At 36.4% G+C, this 23510-nt stretch overlaps 1 protein-coding gene across 6 annotated transcripts in view; it reads left to right on the top strand.

Annotated features, from left to right (window-relative positions):
* Tk (tachykinins) overlaps window positions 1–23510 on the top strand; it is a 70517-nt gene that overhangs the window by 22577 nt on the left and 24430 nt on the right. For 2 of the 6 annotated variants that reach the window (XM_046612597.2, XM_046612596.2), the window contains exon 2: window positions 12749–12789. The exons of 2 other annotated variants lie outside the window; for them this stretch is intronic. The gene's annotated coding sequence lies outside the window, so the exon portion shown is untranslated. The remainder of the gene's footprint in view (window positions 1–12748; window positions 12790–23510) is intronic. 2 more of the 6 variants (XM_046612598.2, XM_046612599.2) reach the window with 1 other exon arrangement.

The raw sequence follows: 23510 nt of genomic DNA, 5'->3' as shown, positions 1-23510 counted from the left end.
ATGGGACCGTCCATCAATCACGTGAGGCTTGAAAGGGGGGGGGGGGGGGGGTGACAAAAATCACGAAATGTCACAAGGGGGGGGGGGGGGGTGTAATAAGATATCACGTGTATTTATTTTTTCATTATTATCCTTTTTATCTAGACATTTTTATCGCGGTCCTTAATATCAGAATAAGATAAGATTATATTTTATATCTGTACTTAGGATAATATTCTAAGATATTCTGAAAAATTTTAGATTTTTTTTAGATACTAAAAATACACGTGAGTTTGGGTGGGGGGTAGGGGGGTAGTCTTAAACCTCACCACGTATCACCAAGGGGGCGGGGGGGTTGAAAAATGCTTACAAAAAGATCACGTGATTAATGGACGGCCCCAATATGAAAATGAGTTTTGCAGCTGTTGCCAGTATGAGCTAAAAGACTGTAGTTAAATCAACAAACAGATTCAATGTTGCAATTATTAGAATACATAATACTGACTACTTTTATTACCCTAACTAGCTACTTGTAACACATTTTCCCGTAATACCAACAATATATAAAATCCTTGTTGTAGCGATACTGACTTTCCTTAAACTTTCTAGTAACCGTAACAAATGAAATTTTTCTTGGACTGGAACACCCCGTATATGTATGACGGTTTATCTCGACGCTCGTTATTTTTCTAATTCCTCCGACTGCACGTGGTTGGAGTAAGAAAAAGCTCAAGAACCTTAACCCTACAGCTACAAGTTATATCGTGCCACGTCAGATGTTTTCTTTTGCCGTACCATATTTTTCCCCAGGTTTCTACGTAATAAATTAACGTACGAGTACATTCACTCATTCATTTCTTTATTTATGATTTTAACGCAACATGTATTCTGCTTCAGCTCTTTTCTGAAATAACTTTGCCCAATTGAATGTTGCGTAGTTGAATTAACTAGAATTTTGACAGATATTTTCTTGAATGTGTAAAAAGTAAAAAACGAAATGTTTTCGGTTCTTACTTGTGCGGGATAATATGGTAAGTGATTTAATATCGTAAAATTCTTACATCGGAACTTCGAGTTAATGTAATTATGGTGAAAAATTCTTTCACTGTTTCTAAAAATGCTTATTTCTTTGTTTATTTAGTGAATTCCTTAATCGAATATTAAAATTTGTATTACTATGTCTATAGTTACAGCTGATTGATATCGAAAAATATCATTTTCAACAACTTGTCCCGCCTTTCTCTCAGGGAGATCACTTATCATTATGCTATGGCTCGAGGAGATGCTCGATCAACGAATTGTTGCCCGATAATAACTTCACCCGTCAGAATTCAGGACCGTGTATTGCGTGCGGCGCGCCGCCAACTAATTGTATAATTAACGTATCGATTCGAAACTCAGGCTTGCGGCTTACAGTCGTTATAAAGCGGCGAGTAAAAGGAATGGAATAAAAGATTAACGCTTGCAATAAAGAAGATTGAAATAAAAAAATAAGCGTTTGGGAGTTCTGAACGAGAGCTTCAAAATTTTTCGAATTTCTCTTCGAGGCTTTATTTTTGAAATTTTCCATTATTTACAGAGAAATAAAGTACTACAGATATTTACTATAAAATCTATGCACGAAGTAGAAGACGTGCAATAAATAATAATAATAAGATGAATTTCAGTTAACCAGAGACTGCGACAAAATTAGCAATATCCTTTTTTCTATTTTTTATAGAAGACAACTTTACCGGAAGCCGCAGATAAGATTTCAGGCGGCGAGAGTCTGAACGAATTCCGAGTCCTTTCTACGCTATATTTTGATGAAATTGAATTGTGAAATTCAAGCGGATTAAGGAAAGGATAAAAGATTCACACGTAACATGCAGTATAGTATGTCGAAGCAGAATAGTTTCGCCGTCAATTTGATCCTATCGTTGCAGACACTATAAATTCAGTCTATAAGCTAAAATTGAAACCCGGCTCGGAAGCTCTCGGACCGCGATATTTTTCTGGCGAGGCGATCTTATTCCAACGAATATTATATACACATGCACGTGCGTGTTCGTTGGACACAGAGGCGTTCAAATCCTTTGAAGTAGAGCATAAAAGTGTGCCCGAAAGAGTTTTCGGGTCGCATTGAGGCCGGCAAGTTACGGGCTGCTGTTCTCGCGAAAATTAGTTTCCGATAGTTCCAGAAACTTTGGCGTATTCGTTCGGAATGTGAGTTCCGATCTGTATCTGAGTTTTTATCGACAAATTTTAAAGAAATTGTAATAATTTATGAGACGTTCTCAGAAGTAGGTAATACGTATATTAATTCCTATGAAGTCGATTAAATTTGACAAAAAAAAAAAAAAAAACAGAACCAAAAAAACCTTTCATATTTCTTGTAAATATTAAAAAAAATTTCAATTTTCTACACGTTTACAGATTTATTCAGTCCCATTGCAGGAAAGTTAATTTCTAGTGTTGTCTCAATATTTTCAATTACTATGAAAAAACTATTCAAGCATTTTTCAACGCTTTGCCGTCAGAAAATACTCAGCAACGTCTACAAAACTAGGATTTCTTAAAGTTCTGAAAAGTATGATTTTTCTCGCAGTACTTGTTGGACTTTGTCAGATATAGTCAGGAAACCGGAACTTCGAAGTAATTTATCAGATTTCCAACGGAAAAAGAAGTTTGGAAAGAATCAGAGTTGTTCACAGAAATTCGTTGGATTTATACCCGAAGAGTCCAACGTAGCCAGAAATAGTTAGAAACTGAAATATACGAACTCGTCAGACTGTCAATAGAAAATTAACTTTCTGAGAAAATACGAATATATATAGTATTCAAAAAAATCTCTGTATTAACAGAATAATTCGAACTTCAACCAAAATAACACGAACAAATTTTCTCACCGCTGTCCGAAAGAGTATATCGTACATATCGGAGGAATATCTTTGAAGAAATGAAAATTTTTGAAAATTGTATTCAAGGCAGAGAAAGAGCGAAGCTTTCTTATTCTTTCTTCATCTCTCTCGGAATTGTCTTTCGAGCCAGTGAAATCTGACACCGCCTAATTCTCGCCTGCTTGCGATATCTTTATTCTATGCCCTTATCCCGAGACGTTCTCTCTTCGCTGTTTGACCCTCTGAATCTTGACCCGGGAATCCCCGCGCTGCCACTCGCAGTACCGAGTCAAATTACCATTTAAATCGCAGGCTCGAAGTGGATAATTACTTCCCAAATAAGCCAACTCCGAGTGTGTACACGTATTCACGTTACACCCGCCCGCTGTATGCAAATAAAATGTCTGCAGAGAGCGGCTTTACCCCGAAAATGCATTTCAAACTCTCGTTCGCGTCCCCCGATATGTATAATTTCGTTCGGACAAACATTTTAGCTTAAAATCGAACCCTCCGGAAAAAGACGAGTGAGTTGATGAAATTTGACTGCTGCTGTTAGGTAAACGATTGTCGAACGGTAGATATAGAAGCTGAAGGCCGATTCTGGATACAGATTCCCTTATCGACACTTACCGACACTTACCGACATTTACCGACACTGTATCCAGAACTAACTTTTCCTATCCACTTCGAACGTATTGTGATCATCTTTTTCGAAAGTTTTATAGATTTTTCTTTAATTTCGGCCAATGAAAAAATTAGGCTATATCAACGGATAACAAACACATTTTGGACGTATATTTTGTTTCAATGAAAGTTTGAGAGTTTCCAGTAATTTGCACTCTTATTCGTTAATTAAGAAAATGTAGATGAAATGATCTTGCCAAATAATAACGGTTTGTCAATTTTCAGTGGGAATAAATTTTTCAAAAAATTTTCAATGTTTGCATGATATGGTATGATTAGTGGAACTTCAGACTTCTTTAATTGATATAAAATTTTGAACTATTGATAAGGTTTCATGGAAAAAATGTTTTTTCGCTTTTTCGAATTATGTACAGTGAATAATTAAACATAATAGATATTTCAAAATTTTATGCAAAGCTTAGAATTGTACACATTGGCAGGCTTAAAAAATCAGCATTAATTTCTTTTTCTTATATGAATATGACAGATTTTTTATTAACGCAGGAATGAAGTTACATTAAAGGATGGAAAAATCCTGTTGTTCGAAATCACGTGAGACAGGCAGGTGAATATTGTACGCGACGTACTGTAATAACGAATAATTGGAGGGAAAAGACGTTTCGCGGGTAATGATCATTTCGCGAGCGGTTAACGCAGCGATGATGAAATTTAGTCAAGGGCAAAGGTATCCGAGATTAAACACGTTGAGCATCGCGAATAAAACCGAAAATCTGTGGCTTGATTGGCTGCGTAAAAAAGAGACCTTCGGAAGAAGAACAGTCAAGAATTATTTTCACGGCAGTGAGAAAAATTAATTCGTTGCAAACAATTTTTTTGCATTTTTGCAAAACTCATCGTCGTTATTTGTGCAAATATTTCCATTAACATCAATAAAGTTTAAGCAATATACTAAAAATTTTGACACACGACTTCGAAGCCAAAAAAAAGCCAAAAAAAAAAAAAACATCGTCTCAAAAGTTTTTTCTTCGAGTGCAAAAAAGATCAAGCGAGTTTTCCGCAATATATTCGCCTTACAAGAATGACGAAACGAAATTTAAACAGTATAATATAAGATATGAAAATGCGTTTAAGGGACAAAACTTTAACATTGTGATCGAGATTAACTGATTTCAGAAATTGAAAGTTCAATCTAAAACGGGTTATTTTAATTTGTTGCTTCCGGTGAATTACATCGCTAAAATCCGGTATGGTTACGAATATTGCTGATCGAGCAAGACGAGAAGTGTTTCCGCTGAAGCGGGATTGAAGAAATCTTCAGAGAAGCTCCCACGAACGGCCGCTTCGAATCTATAAACGTTCAGAATTTATTTCGATATTGAGTACTTTCTTTTTTTTCGTCTTTCCATTTCTCGTCAAGTTATTTACTGGAATTTAGAATGATATCGTCAAGTAGAATTCTGCAAGCACTCCAAGGCCTTGCTAATTGAAAAAGACACGATTTGACGTTAGGTGCTAAGATTAAAACGTGCAGAAAAAGTTGATGAAATTTTACTGACTCGGGACTTGGTTCTACAATGCTATTCTGAAATTAGTTGGAAAAACCCTGCTTCTGTTTCGGTCACGAATTTTCACAATTTACTTCATTCGCAAATCCCTCAAGACTGTAAAGGAATTTCTCCGCGCCGAAAGCGTGAAACGTGTGTATATAATATATATATACAATATTTTTCAGAATGACTAACTCGTCGAGTTCTCGACTTTATTATTCGGTTTAATTTTCACCCGCTAAAATTCAGCGTTGTAATATTTTGTGTTATAATCCTCGACTTGTCCTGCTTTTTCTTCTTCTTCTTATTATTATTATTATTCTTGTTTATTTATTCTTTCTAATTTTGACGCAAACAGTTAAGGATGATGATAACGCAGTGTGAATTATTACCCTCAGCTCGTTATTCCTCAGGTTTACAGAAGCATTCAAACATCTGCGATACACGGAACGAGATATGAATTCATCTCGAGTGATTAAAGCACGTAAAGTCACTTACCGCAGAAATTATTGAATTATGAAAATTATTATGAAAGGTGTTGAAATGAAACGTGATGGACTTGGAATCCGTCTGGGATCCTGAAGATTAGTTACGTCGATATACGCATCGTTAAACCGGAACGCCTGAATTCAAGTAAAATAACTTTGGACACTGGAATTAATCCCCGTTGGTTAATCCGTTGATCGTAAGCATGAAAACTTTACGCCAAGTTTATTAAATGTGCGTAGAGGAAGGAACTCATGTTCAGCCCGAGATATTAATTATTGTATAAAATATCGTTCGGTGAACATTATAAAACTGCGATTAAACAACGGGGAGTTTCATGCAAAGCCAACAAAAATATACAAAATCATTAAGACTGACAGTTTGCAAGACATTTTTTTTTGTACCTCTGTTTTTTTTTTTGCCATCCTTTTTTGAATATTTACGGTTATGAGTTTCGTAACAAACAGTCACAGTAGTGTTTCAGATTTTTCTGTACGTGAAAAATAACAATTTTGCAAGGACAAGCGAAGTTTGAACAGAATTTCGTTCACGTCAGATTTATCCTAGTGAAAAATAACACACTGCGGTCAGTTCAAAGAACTCGAACAAGGCTATCCTAGAGTTTTTATCCGCAGAAGCTAAAAATTGAACAATGTGAAAGAGTCTTGAGAAAATTCTAGATACAAGGAGAGAGTAAAATTAATATTGCAATCCACGTAAGTTTTCTGTTGTTTATTCACCAAAACATTGTTCGGCGTGTATATATAAAGCATCTTGGAAAGGTTGAAACATATTCTGTCATGTCTATGCCCACAATGTGAGTTTCATGATTAAATAATTCGACGCTAATTAATCCCTCTTGCACAAAACTATTACTGTCCTTGACTGCCTATCAAATCTGTACAGGTTGCTCGCATTAGATTCTATACACTTTTATTATGTATTTTACGCGTAGCTACGAAGCGTGTGTGCGCTGTGTATTTTACAGCCTTGTTTAACGGCTTAGTTTATACCGGATGCTACGTGTTTTACTTGTTTTTGTGTTATTTACGCCCGTCAAGTGAGGACTGGTTTAAAAAATGAGTTTGGAAAAGACGGTGCGTCAAGTATGCGACATCGATTTTCTATTGAAAATCTAATAAGACTCCACGTTTTCGTCTTTCCGACTAACAATAAAATTTCCGACCGAGTCGAGTCGGTGATTAAAAACATCATTTTCTAACACGAGTACGAATAAATCTGTGATCCGGTGTTTCTAAATATTTTCCAATAGTCTGACCGCGTTACAGAAATTACTGGGATAAATTTCGGACGAAAAGTATACATTGTTGGTAAAAAGTTGAAATTAATCTTTCCGAAATGGCGATGAAAAAAATCCGAACGCATCTGTGAATGAATATTTTCAATAAATAACAGAATAAGTTTTTTCATCGATATTCTGGAATTAATTTGACGCATATACAATACAGAAGTTGTGTATATTGTAACAAAAATCCTTGAAGTTGTTGAAAAACTGTCGGTAAATACAAATTCCGAGTATATTCGTAGAGAATGCCGAAAGATTCGGAAAAACAAATTTCCCCAGAGTTGTTGCCGGACAACATCGCGTCGATTGACTGCAATTGACCCGAACTCACGTATCGACATTCCGAGTATCTGAGTTGGGTTGAAGTGCCGGAATCCGGATAACCGTATCCTTTCGCCCCCGCAGCTCGTTTCGATCTTCTTTCGTCGCCTCGTGTTTACTCAATGGCTTAACTCGCTCTCCCTATCTCCCTCGATAAGTCTCTGTTTGCCTGCTACCCCAGTCTGCATCTTGAACAAACACAAACAAACACGAAATACGACACAGAAACCAAACTATTGCAGAGGTACGCGGGAATCGTCAAGTTTGATTTCTATCAAAATCTACGAAGCAATGGCTATCGCGTCGTAAAAGCAATTCTCGATACTGAGATTCACCGTTTGTCGCACTGTTGCAGAAGTTCCGCGACCATGAACGAACCTGTACAGCCCGAATCGAAGGTCAAGCGAAGAGATAACAGGAGAACGAAATTGAACGTATTAGAGGTTCGTGGCTCGGTTGAAATGTGCTTGTGGATGCGAAAGGTATTCGACAAAATTACTGAAATTTATTGGATTCAATCTCAACACTCCAAAGAGGATAATCCAACATTTCTAACCCAAGTTGAGAGACATAAATTTCATAACTACGATGATAACAGAGGTACAAAAAAAAGTGCCTTATCCGGCGGATCAGAACACTGTGACTTTATGATTTGGACACGGTGAATCCGAATCTGGTGGCGGAATTGCTCCATCATTCCCAGATTTTGAGTACTTGAGCACATATTGCAAGATTTTTCGATGCGCAAGTTAGAGTGGAATACCCTATATATATATACCCTATATATATATATATATATATATATATAGTTATATATATATATAACTGAAAATATGGGGGTGATGGAGGAATTCTGTTACTGGATTTTAATTCAGCATATCCTAAAACATAGCTAAACCATCAAACTCCCGATTTGTTAGATACTAGATCACAATTACAGGTGTAAACTATTACCAAAAACCTTGAGGAGCGGAATGGAAAATTACTTTCTTGACCTTCCGCATAACCTAAGCGAACTTAGCGCAGGAAAATTGGTCAACTTCATATTTACAATCGTAGAAAAAGAAGACTTCGAAGATTACGAAAAATAGCTAAGCAAATATGTGAATATGATATGAACGAAGTAATTAACTCAGTACGTAAATTACATTTATACTGTTCGCGAACTCGTGTTGTGCTAACATCTTGAAGATTCAACGATAAATATTATTACTACTCCCACTCAATGTGTCGACACTCGATGCTTTAGTATAGGACCCTTATTCGAGAGAACCTATTGCAAAACATTACCACCTGAATCGAGCTGGGTGATGAAGTAACTAAAGGCTAGTAAAACTTTTTAGTTTTCCCCCACGTTTGTCGGTAAAACAGTTTCTTCGCAGCGCACTCTCGAGATAAAAAAGTAAACAAATTTCCATTGCTTGCTATTATTATGATCAATGCTATCGCTCTTGCTAGTCAATTTCCTTTTCAACATTTATTTCCGTCGTTGCGGTAATAGAATATCACAAGTTTTCAAATAAGACACTTGAAGGTGAAACTTGGCTCACCCAGCTGTTCCTGCTTGATCACGAACGAGGAAACCGCATTCTTACCACCACTTACTCATTACTCCCCGACAGAGTAGTAGACGAGAAACTCGAGCGCAATTCGCAATCACCTGAACTGCGCTCCCAGTGGTGCGACTAGAGCGTGGACAACCTGTGAAGTGAAGGTTTACCCTAGGGAGTAAACTTGGCTGCAATATGCCGTGGCAACTCGATTCAAACATCTGCCGTTGCATGTGCAAATTTATTTTTCTCCAGGTGTGCAGGAAGCTTCGCTGCATAAGCGATGTATAATGATCGGAAGTTGGGAAAGTTGCTGGCGAATCGGGATGGAAAAGGGCGTCCGATGATACACGCAACGTTCGAAACTGTGCGGTCGATCGGTTGGTACGATTGTAAAATTCGCGGGAAAGTTAGTCAGCTGGTTCTAACAGCTCTGACTTCTGTTTTCAGGCTGTTAGCACGCGTTGCACGAAGTGCTTATGTATGGATGTTCAATACACACCTACCTATCTACCTACTACCTAGTCTCTGCAATAAGGTTGGCAGTTCGAACTGCACCTTCGGCAGACGATGAGTGTTGACTAAGTCACGGTTCCTGGGTGCCAATTGAAACTCGAAGTTCTGTGAAGCTGCTTTTCGGAGGCTTACAACTGACACGTGTTCATGACGTACATGTTAAGCAGAGCGTTTGAATATCAACTGGGAAATATTTTCCCCGATGAACTGATAACTCAAATTCAAATTTTTTAAATACCTTTTATCAGAATTATCGTTCAATAATCTCGATCTCTTCGTTCCTTTTAACGCGGTTTACTTTGACAGTTTTGCGCACCGAGAAAAATTTCTAGTTGTTTACTGTTTTCATCGTTTATCATGAGGAAAAAATGTATTTTCTTAAGTAAGCGGAAGATCTAGTAAGTTTTACTATCCTTACGGCCATAGTTTTTTTTTTTTTTTTTTTTTTTAAATCAATCAATTTTCCCATTTCATTAATTACTACCAGATAATTTGAAATGAATTTTTTTTTAAATTCTATACGGGAAGGCTAACTTGACGCTTGAACTTGGATTTTCATATTTATAACTACAAAACGAATCCAGTTAAAAGTAAGGAAAAATATTCGAAAAATCAGAAACGAGGGGGTTGATTTTACAAGTGGCAGAAAGAAGAAGAAACGAAACTACGAACAACGTATAATATTATTTTACGACATTTTTTCCCCATTGTGCACAACTTGACGCAAAATTTGGAATCTTTAATATCAGCTAGAAGTTATTGATTAGTTTGCGAGGGTGAACTGATCAACGACTTTGCTGAATTTACTCGCCGATCGATGCGCCACCGGCTGATATGCATGTGTGCTTTTGACTCGCTGTTGAGGTTGGGGAAATGGCTAATTTCTTGAGCTAAATGCCAGCTCTCGCTTCGTCGATCTACCGCAATTTCAAAACTGATTAATCATTCGTATCGCAGGAGTTGCAGAGGTTGCTATTCGTTGGTGTTAAGGACCTTCGTTCACCAAAAATCTATACGGTTTACTAGTTTCATTGCGAGATTGTCGTACGTTAAGTATTTATAAGGTATTTTATATTCGTAAACCAGGATAATTTTTTTACGGACGTGTAAAGCTCGTTAAATATTTTCAACTTCTTTTTTAACTCAGAGTTGTAAGTAATGCATCGTCCCGCAAGATTCTTAAAAGCGATATCCGCGTCGACAATTCTTGACGCGTTTCATCAGCAAAAATGTTTTGGAAAACCGACACAACGGCAAATACACTTCGTCCTAGAGCTGTGACAAGATCTAAATGCCAAGAGAGGTGAGAACAGCTTCAGAAGTAATCAGAATAATGTTCGGACGACACGACGAGAAAATAAGAAAAGAAGAAAATGAACCGTGTAGAGATTGAAATAAATAGTTATACCACGATTCCACGATTATCCTGATGAAAAAGACTCTCACGAATTTCTCACCATTTTTTTATTTTGTTTTTTTTTTTTGTAGACTATTTTGCGAAAAATTTTGCACATCAGTTCCGGATGAGTATGAATTATTTTGGTAGTGTTTGTTGTGTAGCCTTTTCAAGAAATTCTAGAAAATTTCTAAGATGAACTTAGATTCTTTTCATTGTTTCGGATTTAGTTGTGTTTAGGATGAAATTGGAAAGAATTTCGGGACGATTCAAATTCTGAAAAAAAAAAAAATCCAAGTTTTTGTCTACCTGACTATTTGTGAACCAATTTCTAAAGAAAGTTCATATTTATTCGAATCTTTAATTTACGTAACAAATTTGAAAAAAAAACCGATTCCTTCTGTTTCTGCGTATTTTCTGACGGTACAGGATTATAAAAAAATTGGAATGAATTTCTGAGAGAAAGTCAAAATTATTAGGAAAGTGTAAAAATAAATTTATCTGAAATGAGGATGAAAAAATCTCGACCCTGCACAGAAAAATATTATTATTACAACCGGAATGACAGATAAGATTCGTTCAACAGAAATTTGCAATAACTGTTTTACTGGATATCCTGAACAATTAGTGATTTTTTAGAAAAATTGAGAAACTTTCGAAGATTCATGTACCGAATAAATTCGTATATAAATTTTTCATAGTTTCGGCAAACAATTTCCGGTGAAGCGTATAAATTCATCCGCTCTCCGATATTCGTGATCGGGAAAAACAATTTCTGACGTTGAGGTAAACACTCGCATATCGACGCTGGAAAGTCAGAATCTGTACAGGCGAAAGATATTATGTGCTTAACAGAAATAACGCGGTTATTGCTCGACTAGTTTTACGTGGACGTCGATGAGCACGTGTAATCGAATCTTGATTGAATTCACAACCGAAGCAAAGCGCTGCTGCAAGCACGCTCGAAAGGTTGATAAACGAGTTCTAAATTATTTTTCTCCGTGTTCCGAAGTACGATATCGATTGATAAGAGCTGGCCGGTTTTCGTTCCTGGCTATCGCAGCGGTCAGCTTAGCTTTTATTATTTAATCGTCGTTTCGCAGTTGAAAGTTAGAACGAAATAGGTGCGCGGATTCACTTTGATCTGCAGTCAGTCCGGAGTCAAACCGCCGATGAAAGGTTCGAGGCTTAATGGACTGAAAAGAAGCACCTGACGACCTTCGCGGTTTTTATTCCGTGCCCCTTTATCTGCCTCAAATTTGTTCTCCGGAATCGCCGCAGGGCATTGCCGGAGCTTCCAGGCACCATTTAACGTTTTCCTATTGCAGCGACGAAGCAAAGGTGAAAATTTTTCTCTGTTCACGAAGTCAACGATTTTTCCGACGATTCTAATTTTCCCCTTTTTCAACCAGTTAGGTTATTCGACCTGCAATTTACGGCGCATCAATATTTCATTCGTTTAAATGAACCGAACAAATTCATTCGCGTAGAACACAATCTGCAGAGCGGGGCGGATTTTTTTATACTTGTGTCGCAATTTTGGAACATCAGAGCCCAAAACACGAGGCTGGGTAATACTTGAAATAATGGCTTCATTCTCGATTAGGATAGCAAAGATAATGCATTATCCATTACCAGAATAATGGGTAATTCGTCGAAACTAGGATTTGTAATTACTTGAACAATTGACTAAAGACGATAACACAATTGGTAATTACCAAAGTATTGATTAATTCATTCGAATTGGATTAACCGTTACTAAAGTAATGAGTAATTGATTTAAATTGCACTAACCATTGACAGAGTAACGAGTAATGGATTTGAATTGCAATAATCATTACCAAAGTAATGGGCCAAATGATAAAGACGTATTTTTTAAATCTATTTTTTAAGATAATTTACTGTACATGTTATTACCGCAAATAACTTTTATTTCACGCTGTTTTTTTTTTTTTTTTTTTTTTTAAACATCGAGACAGAACGTTTTTCAAAACCATCCAAAAGAACGCGATACACATTATAGCTGAGAAAAGTCTGAAAATAAAATAACTTAGACGTTGTTGAGAACCCTTGTAGCAGCGTTAACCTGAAAAACAAATAAATTCCTACTCTACCTGTTTCAGACAGACCGCATTTGGAAAAGTACACCACTTCCAGTTTGTAGGTGAGTGTCTTGAACGTATCTATTTATACTCTTCCTGAAATACGACTATCAAAACTGTCGGTAAAATCGCTGCGCTAAACCGAATCGCCAGAGGCTGTAACTTGGTATGCTGCAGGTGAAAACAGATTGTATAGAGAACTTTACGAGTTAGTTCATCCACTCGCCCCAGGATACGGAGGTAACACAACTGGTGTAATCCTTATCGTGGTGTACGATTGCAACAAGGTTTAGTTGAAAGTGCCCACCCGCCAGTCGGCGAGCATCTGTTTCTGTGATCCCAGAATGCGAGTGGGTTACTTTCACGAGAAATTCTCGGTCTATATACGCCTCACAAAGGAATCTTACGGGAGTTTAGAAGCGAGCTGAGAAACTAGTCAATCAAGGTGTATACTCGGATGCTTTGGGACATAATAATTACATCCTGGCGTTTGCGGCTTCCGGTTTACTCATTCGGAGAATAACCTCGGGCTGCAGTACGAAGAGCCTCTGAAACCGCTGGCGTGTCATGTTGAACAAGTGATTTGTGGTTCGGGGTTAAGCGGATGCTGTTGTCAACCCTTACCGACCCTTACCGACCCTTACCGACCCTTATCGACCGAGTAAAATCTCACTTATTCATACTCTTATTAAAGCCTTACGCATCAAAGAAGTGAAAACTATGTTTCTTCACTTTTATAATATATATACTTGTTAAAACAGTTATATTTTTATTAATGATTTTCAACAAAGAATGTCCAGATTTTGTTCAATAAAAAAAATCTATTGTAAAACTGAATATCTGCAAATAGATTGAAAAATGCGAATTAAGTGTTACGAATTTTATGTTAACTCTTGGGCGTCTTCACGCAGAATCGAAATTGGCACAACTCATTCATCCCCGCACACTGCTTGTATCCGACTACTTTTCTGATTTTTATTTACTTAGTACGGCGCGTAATTTAAACTGTGACAACCGTAATACGTTCCAGATTTTTTGATTTTCTTATTGCGGTTAGAAAATTGATTTTTATCTTTCACTCAAAACGTATACTTTTCGCTCACGGAATATAACGGATGGTCATCGGACCACTGAATTTTTGTATCATCATTCACGCCCAAATTTTCATCTTGACAAAAAAAAAAGAAAAAGCAAACACGCCTGCACACAAGGCTGAATAAACACTGGACAAGTTGGGCGGAAGAATGACGACATAGTCGTCGACGGAAGAGGAACACCACAAGGGGTTTTCCACCGAAGGTGGGCATGTCAAAAGTGGACAGTGATGCGATGGAAAAGGTGGTGCAAGAGGGAATAGCTGTCGGCTAGTAGTTCGTATCCCACGTTTGTTTCAACGCGAGTCGGTCACTCGTGTAATCGCTGTAAGCATCACCCCCTTACCAACTTCCACCCCTACTTTCATCCCCCCCCCCCCTCTCTCTCTCTCTCTCTCTCTCTCTGTCTCTCTCTTCCACTCCGAGCGACCTTCTCTTAAAGTTGATCACTTGCGGAGTTCCTTTAAAAATCAACCGCGTTGGTCTGTATCCGGTTTTGAATCCAAAATCGGTATTACCAGGGTGAGAAATAGTTCGCAAGAATTTCTATTCATGTTTTTTTCAAGAAATTTCCTTGATATATTATACTTGGCATGATTTCAGATGGATTTTTCTTACCCTTGAGCGAGTATGAGTAATTATATGATAACATGCCTGAGGTGTTTTGTAAAACGTAGGAAAAAAGAGAATGATATCTCGGTTTTTAATATAATTTAATGAAAAGTTACTGGATTTATTTTTATAAAAATATTTCAAGCTCATTAAAATCGACGACGTTCAGTTTTATTTCACTCGAACCACAATGTTAATAATCTTCTTTACTGCTTTGGAATTTAGAGTCGTTGAAACATATCTTGAGGGAATGAATTAATTTGCGAGACACAAACGAGTCTTGTAAGAAATTTTTCGAACGCAACCTTGTTACGCGATTTTACTATTTTTAGAAAATATTTAATCCGACTAAAGTCAGAATCAATAATCTATATTCGCGATAATTGACCAAAAATATTTTTCCTACGAATTGAGAAAACAATCTGAAATAAAGTCTAGAGGTCTGCAGCATTTTCGTTATTCAATTTGAAATCATACGATGAAACAGAATACCGTATTTGAATTCCAATGATTCAATGATTTTTTCGACATTTCACCAATATTGACTAGGATCGATAAATGGCAATGTTGAATTAGGTACTGAAAAGAGAAAAAACATGCTTTATTTATCATCCAGAAAATAACTAGCCTTCGGAATAAAATGAACAATCGTAGAGTAAAATCAAACGAGATTACTCGCAGGTTTCCGACGATTTCAAAGCGAACAACGAAGCGTTTGTTTATAATTTCATTATTTTGTACCGTCATATTTTCAAACAAATCGTAGCTTACGAATATAATAATTTAACAAATACTTGATTCGCGACAATATTTTATTAAATGTGACGAAAAATATCCGCTCCAGCCGACCCAACAATCTCCTCGAATGTGCTTTTTATCTTCCTGCTTGGTTTTATCAAACATACGGTGGTATCGAGCTATTACAAACCTTTCACAAATATTCGGTAGAAAAAATGTCACGAAAGAAAAATACAAAAATAGCGAGAGAGAGAGAGAGTGAAAAAGCAGGCGAAAAAGCTTCGCCTACTCGACTTCAGATAGCGCATCCTTTCTCGTGTGACGTATTTCAGGTAAAACACTGAACCAACTCCAGCGGAGTGTTGCTCTCTATTGTCTATTGAACAGCTTATCTCGCCTGTTTGTTCCTCGCGACGTTAAGGGTGGGCAACGGAGGGTGGTTCGTGTCGATGCTTCAGCAGCGGTGTCTCGTTGGGAAAAGAAAAGCTGGACTAGTTACATAGGGGTGAAAGAACGGGAGAAAGAAAGTGCGCCATGTGGTGTAATGGTTGTTGGATCAACGGACGCTGCGACTCTCGTTGCTTTGCTGCTGATAAAAACCATTGTTTCTATCGTAGAACAACAGCGGACAACGTGTAGCTAGGTTAGGTTAGGTTAGAACTTATATTGGGTTTCATGCACACCGAGGGAATTATTTCTAGTTTCGTGGATCGTACGGTCACGGACCGAGTAATTTTTTTTTTTTTTTTTTAACGATAACCGAAAATATATTTCTGGCCACAAAATGAAAATCAATTTCTTAGTCGTTAACAAAGAATTCAGCACGCGTTACTTTTCTTTTCGATCATGCGTTGAGAGTAAAATTTCATTTGTTACGGTAATTAGCAAAAATTCGGTAAAACAGGTATCGTTAAAAAAAAAAAACTGTTTGAATTACGAAAAACTTCAATTTATCGTTGCACAGGCATGAAATTTTCGCAACAGTTGCAAGAAAATATAGCAACAGTGATCGTAATGAGTAACAGCTAGAAAACTAATTTTTATTTTCTACCTGGAACTATATTTTTCGATTGTGGTAAAAAAAAATGAAAATAGTCAAGGACTGAGCGGTGACCGGAACTAAAAATTTCTCTCTGTGTGATTTCGCAAGTATCTTCGCGTGGTTAGTAATCTTGTTCGCTAAAGTAGGTATATGACAAAATAATTTGAACTTGAAACGAATCACGGTGAGATAAAAACGGCCGTAATTCCTCTCCAACAATAAGAATTCTGTGCGCGGATAACGCGACACCATAGATTAATCATCGACGAAGAGGAATTTGCAATGTACGAGCATAAATAAATATTCGAGATTATTTATGCTCGGTACGGAGATTAGACGTGGTCAAGATTCGCTATTTATAGCTGTGCAATAAATCCAAGTATATTAAAAAAGAGACGTCAACTGTGGGTGAAAAGATTGGGGAAGAAGAAAATTCCAGACGTTGTCAACCACTGCTATCATTTTTATAAACCCCTCAAAACGACTTTCTTCGTTAATTTACCGGAGAAATGTTCGTAGAAATTTGAATCTCAGAATTCACCTTTCGATTCTTATTCATTGACAGCTACAAAAATTCAAAACCATAACACTGTAAATGTGTTCAAATAACGTAATAATAATGAAAATAATATCACAGATAACTGATAATTTCATAAATGACTTTTATTAGTAAACTTAAATGCAAGACTGAAATTTGTTAAATTGTTATTTGCAATAAATGTTTGAAAAGATATGTAATTTTTCTTCAAATCTGGATTATCGTTCTGGTTTCTACAAAAGCAAACTTTATATAACAAAAGTATACTTTCTTGTATTAGTTACGTAGAAGAAAACAAAATTTGACATTTAGAACCGAGTCTCAAAATTCGTGTTGACTTGTGATTATTAATCAACGTAAACGAAACAAAACCAAACTTTTGCGAGTAATGAATGAAGATTTTGGTTGTAACTCGATGTGTAGAATCGAAACTTATTTATTTAAATATAAACTGAGAAAAATCAAAGAATTTTAGTTCACCCGTGTAATCAGAGCTTGTAACAATATTTTCTCGCGATAATTTAGACACTCGTTCAAAAGTACGAAGTAATTATTTTTGTATAAAGTTTTTCCGCCGATCTCAACCTCGCATTTCTGTCTGCTTAAGGGAATGTTTGTACGGCACTTCAACTTCTGAGGACTTCGCCTGCATACCGAACTAAATTTCATTTCATCCAAGATTCCGATTACTATTCCGTCCCGGTGCGCCTAACTTGATCTTGTGTTTGATTTCCTAGTCTTGCAAACGCTATATTTCACGTGTTCCACACTCGGCGAAGTCGTCCGCGAATTCGCATCGAGATGCGGAGAAGGTGGGAGGATGGTTTTCATTCCCGACTAAACGGATTTCCAACCTTAATTAAGCAAACAGCAGATCATAGAGAATATTTCATAAGGGAAGTAAAGTATACAATCTGCTTTTGCAGGGGATTTATTGCCACAATTTTTTACTCGGGTGTATCCTTTCCGTTTTTTCGTACGATGTGCGATCGTTGCAAGATAGGATTTTTAAAATTACCAAATCAACCGAATTTGTCAACTTTTTCAAAACGTTTTAATTCTCGAGGGAAAGTAATGAACTTAAATGTCTTGGTTTATTTCTACGATAAGTGGATCAGAGTAATTTCTTAATTGTATTACTGTCATTGCGACTGAATACTTTTAAGACAAACAAAAAAAAAAAAGAAAAAGAAAAATAACGCGAAAGGTAAGCTTGGCAAAAAAAGACATTATATCAATTTTCCCCCGTTAAGTGTTCTCACAAAATAGTTGGTTATGAGTAGAACGAACGAGTGAAAAATTTGAAAATGATGTTTTTTAACCCGTGTTTTTTTTTTTAACCATATTTTTCTGTACAGCTGTTTTTGCGTCATGAATATTCAAATATTTTTACAGTAATTTTTTGGGGATAATTTTTAAGAAATTCTCTAAAATTCTATTACTGGTTCCTACAATCTCAAGATCGATTCCATCGTGAAATATATATATTTTTTTTTTTTGATTCACTTTTGTGCCTACTTCCTAATACTTTGATAATTTAAGATTAATAAAAATATGCAAGACTTAAGAGTTTTAAAAATATCGGGAAACGTGTCGAATCTTATATGTTCGAATCGTATGAAAGGTGATATTAATTTCAATATGTTTGCTATAGAGTTGAAAATATTATAGAACTTCTGAAAAATTGTTTGAAACTTTGAGCTTTTATTGTTGAGAACTCGAAACCTTCAACGTGTGAAAATAAAATAAATTAAAAGGTTAAAATGTTCAAACAGTGAAAACTTTTGAATATTTATAACTCAAAAGTGGTTGCAAACAAAAAAAAAAAAAAAAAGTGAAAAAAAATGTGGTCGTTGCACGAACGTCATATCACCTAAAAAATTGTCAAGGAAATTGAACATCTTGATTATTTGGCATAGAATGCCCTATACCAAGCATGTGATATTTTTTTTTCTTGAGCGAAGCTTTCATCGGACAGGTATATTCTTCGAGATTCTCACACGCACACCGTAAAGCTTAATACCAGCGCAGCGGTCGCATAAAAACATGATTTATTAGCACGTTAGCAAAGTCGTAAAGATCCCGACTTCCGAGAAATTGTGCTTCTCTCTTTTTCACTAGCAATAATAGAGCAGGAAAGTCAAGTTGCCTGTTAAGTTGAAGTTACCCTGTGAAGTTCTACTAAGATACTGTAATTTTTGAATTTTAGATCTCGCGATAGGCTTAGAGTTGAAAAAATTTGAAAACACTAATGTCTAACCGTAAATAACTGTCTTATTATACGAAACAAGTGGCTTTTTGACTGGCCGTGAACCGGCCCTCGAACTTCCGGTTCTTACACTGTAGGTTCCAAGTTTATAGAGAAAAAAAAAAATAATATAAAAAAATTTCGATTCGTGATCAACGATTTCAAAACCCTCGGATATCACATTATATGAAAATATGACGATTTTTTTTACTTTCAACCCCTGTAATAGATTCACTATTACAAATTTTGGAAGTCTGACCTTCAACCCAAAAAAACCTTCACCTACCAATTTCTACCAAAATCGGAATATTCTTAGATTTTTTTCGATCCTATTGGATCGCCATTTTTGATTTCGCAATCTGACTTCATATTCGTGATTAGTGACCCAAAAAACCTCGCGGTACCAATTTTCTTTCAAATCCATTCATCCATTCTCAAAATATCATCATTTCTATACGATTTTACTGGAATTTTGTTCTTTAAATAATTGAAAAAAGAGGAAAAATAGCTAAAAAGTAAGTCTCCTAAATTACTAATAATTTTTATTTATTTTTTCATATTTAGATTGACTCTGTTTAGCAAAGTTCTAAATTATTGTTCAAACAACGTGCCGATATTTGATGTTTCTAAAAAGAAAAATTATTAACGTCTTGATTTCTCTCACAGAAATTTGATAAAATTCCACAATGACAATTAGTTTCTAGTTGTGTAGATTAAAATCCATGAAACTCCGACGTTGACTTATCCCTGTCGACGCTGATCAACGAGATATTATTTATTGACAAGTTTCCCATTATTTTCAGTAAAAGTGTGAAATCTCCTCAATTTTTGACATACTCATCAAATATCTAATTAGTTTTACGTTATTTTTTTTTTTTTGTTTTTGAAAACAAGTGGCATAATCCGATACCAGATTATCAGATTGCAAGTTGAATCTCTAATTTTTGTGAATATTACTATTATTCTTATTATTAATAATGACGTGACAAGTATTTTGCGTAACACCAATTTTTGTAGTCGTTAAAAAAATACACTTTTCGGGAAACTTTATCGATAGTCGGAATACCATGTACCAAAATCGAAAAAATTTTGAAATTTAACCGATGTGTTCCATTGACACAACGAAATATGAAAGAAAAATTGTGAACAGTAAACCTGTTCATGTTACCCCGATTCAGAAATCTCCGTCACGTACCAAACTGCTTTTTTTTTTTGTTAATCTTCTTATCATCTATGACGAGAACTTCCGTCGTCCGGAACGATGAGTAAACGGCTAGGCGAGTAACGAGGACAAAGTGAGGAAAGGATCGGGCGGCTAAGTCCGCTGACATGACTGGATTCATCAGCAAGATGATGCGTATGAGACACGGCGTCTTAACATAATTTACCGTAATATACAGTAACGTAGTTAACGCGGTATATTTCCTCTTCAGCACGCGAAGAACGTGACTTTGGACACGTGATTTCATCGCGGCAATCCTGCGAGAATTTTCCTCCCGCAATCGCAATCAGTTCCGCACAGCTGATCGTGCCAAAGTAAAGGTGAAAAAAGGAAAGCGAAGAAATCAAATTCCACGAAATTGAAGACAATTCTCGTATTCGTTATTGTCAGGGTTGATCCGTAGACTTGGCAAAGACGGAAATCAACTTGACGCAACGCTGTGAGAAATTTTTAGTTCCGGTTACCGCTCAGTCCTTAACTATTTTCATTTTTTACCACGATCGAAAAATATACTTGGTTCTAGGTAGAAAATGAAAATTAGTTTTCTAGCTGTTACCGGAAACTCTAGTATCCGTTACTCTATTCTTTCTCATTACGATCACTGTTGCTATATTTTCTTGCAACTGTTGCGAAAATTTAATGCTTGTGCAACGATAAATTGACGTTGAAGCTTTGTTTAACGAAAAAAGTAGAGTGAACCGAAGAAACTGATTTTGCGTTGCAAATACCAAGAAAGGATCGACGATAGCGCAAAATGGTTAGGCGTACCTCGTTTTTCGTAATTCCAACGATATTCAAACAGTTTTTTTAACCATACCTGTTTTACTGAATTCTTCTAGTTACTGTAACAAATGAAATTTTTCTGACTGAAGATTGTATCGGCAATAACGGTAAACCGGAAGTGAAATTGAATCACGAAAGTTTTACATTAGAGTGCGTGAGTGCGGATTTTGAAAGGATTTTAACGATTCGATTTATCACGACTTAATTTATACGGTTAATCCTACTTAGGATTGATTTGATTTTTATTGAAATCGGTCGCATTTTTCATCAGTCATTATCAAACGTGAATATTTTTGCCTAACAATGACTCGAGAATGTATAAATCATTTCAAGACGAAATTTGATTTACTTGGGTTTGTATTTGTTCAATTAAGAACTATTCAGATTTCTAGTAAATTCCGGAAAGATAAATATCTCAGGCGAATCAATTTTTCCTGCATATCTGTTTCATATTTTTATTCCACAGATTCTTTGAGTGATAGTTAAAGATTTAGGAAGCTTATTTGGCTAGATTCTCGCACCATTTTCGCCTATATACCAACATTTTTCTACTTCCGTTGTGAAAAATCTGATTCGAACTTTAACCCATCGCTTTGGTAATTTTTTTCACCGGTAATCCTGAGAATTCAAATAGAAATATATCGCAGTACAACTTTTTCGAAATTGTAGGTAACAATGAAAAACTACGTCCACCAATTTTTCGATCACGGTATAGTATAAATGTTCCAAAAATTGGTCCATGTAAATTTTCTTACGCTTAAAATTCGATTCTTAATCGTAACAAGGAGTTTCACTCTTGATCGATCGAATTATAAAGCCACGGGATGATGGGAAAGGCTTCGTGGGAATTTGGTGCAAACGAGAGTGTAAATTGGAGTTAATCTTCATCATCCCTGTTTCGGACACGGGTAATTGTCGAGGGCGAATAACAAGGCAACGGCAACCAGGAGAATCCCGACGCGCACAGAGCCGCCACATTTCATTTTGATTCGGTGATTAGCTGCGGCTGTGAAAAGAATTTTTCAAAGTTCTAATAAATGCATTTCCAGTCTCTGATCCCCTCCGAACTTAACAAAACTTTTCAGGACTGTAGAACGGGTAAAAACATTCGACATTAATTTTTTCGTCCTTGCAGGATGTAGATTCTAATCGTAAGAGGGTGAAATCAACCACAAGTATCATGTTTTTTCCTTCTTTGCTTCTCACCTGCGCCGAAGCGACAGTCATCCGAAAATATTTTTTTGAGATAAGGTGCTGGGATACTATCTTGGATAAAATTGAAATCGATTTCGACTTTGAGATCAGATTTGAAATCAGACACCCCAAGAATGTCGATATACAAATTTTTATAAATTTAGTACAGACTTCCATCAACTCGATTGATCATTTTGGGTACACAACTTTAAATTTTTAACTTAAATTAAATTTGAACATCGTTTTTGGAATGAGGAGTCTGAAAATCTCGAATTACTTCATTAGGTTAAATAGTCAACCGAACAATGAAAGAATGTGTCAGTTTCAGAGGTTGACTTCACCCTCAAGGATGAAATTCCGTAAATAAAAAAATAAAAACCACTTGTTGGATGTTTTCTTTTGTTTTACAAGCCTACAAAGTTTCGTCAAGACAAAAATCGACTTCACGGGTTATACTCAACTGTTTTTGATCTTTCGCTCAAAATATTTTGTGGTTAGCATTCAACCTTGAGTATAACACACGAAATTGATGGTCACACACAGCAGGTTTCCATAGTAAACCATCAACTCTGAGTACAGCGCCAAAGTTTAATGGCTATACTCAACTGTAGTTTCCAAGGGGTAAGCCCTCAACTTTGAGAATAAACCCGCAACATTTCGTGAATAACCATAAAGGTGCACTGCGAGCAAAATCTGGGTAGCAGACTTCTAGAGACTTTAATTTCTTGTCAATGTAACACTATCTCATGTCGAAATTCAGGACTGATCACAAGAATTTTACTGAAACAGTCCATACCATCCAAATTCGGTCAATTCTGACATCACCATTTTTTACGGTGCGATCGTACTAATTCATATACCCCCAAAGCTGATGGTAAATTTGGGGTTTTTTCTGAATTAACCTGAATGCAAAGCAGTTAGGCTATGGTCCGATGGACAAGTTATAAATATGAAATCCCGTGAGACTTTATTTGGGCCGGACGGATGAGTAACCTCTTAAACGATGGGATAAATGTTGCATGAAAAAAGTCTTGTGACAGTTCCAAGTCATGCTCCCGATGAAAAGTCTCACTCACTTCTTAATCACTGATGGGATCGCGCATATTCCACAGCGCAGTACAAGACAATCACCCCAACGACCAGCCTAACCACTTCGTCCTTCTGCATTTAATTTACAACCAAGTTGAACCTCGTAGCGATTCGAGAATAGGTAAATCAAAGCATCGCTACGCGACAGACAAAATCTGCAACTTCTCGCCTTTGGTTGTGCAAGGAAGAGAACAAGAACAGAAAAAATGCCAACGCCGATCGC

Source organism: Neodiprion pinetum, chromosome 2 (assembly GCF_021155775.2).
Source record: "Neodiprion pinetum isolate iyNeoPine1 chromosome 2, iyNeoPine1.2, whole genome shotgun sequence".
NCBI classification, from domain to species: Eukaryota; Metazoa; Arthropoda; class Insecta; order Hymenoptera; family Diprionidae; genus Neodiprion; species Neodiprion pinetum.
The sequence above is the reverse complement of the archived record's forward strand: the minus strand, read 5'-3'. Positions and strand labels throughout refer to the sequence as shown.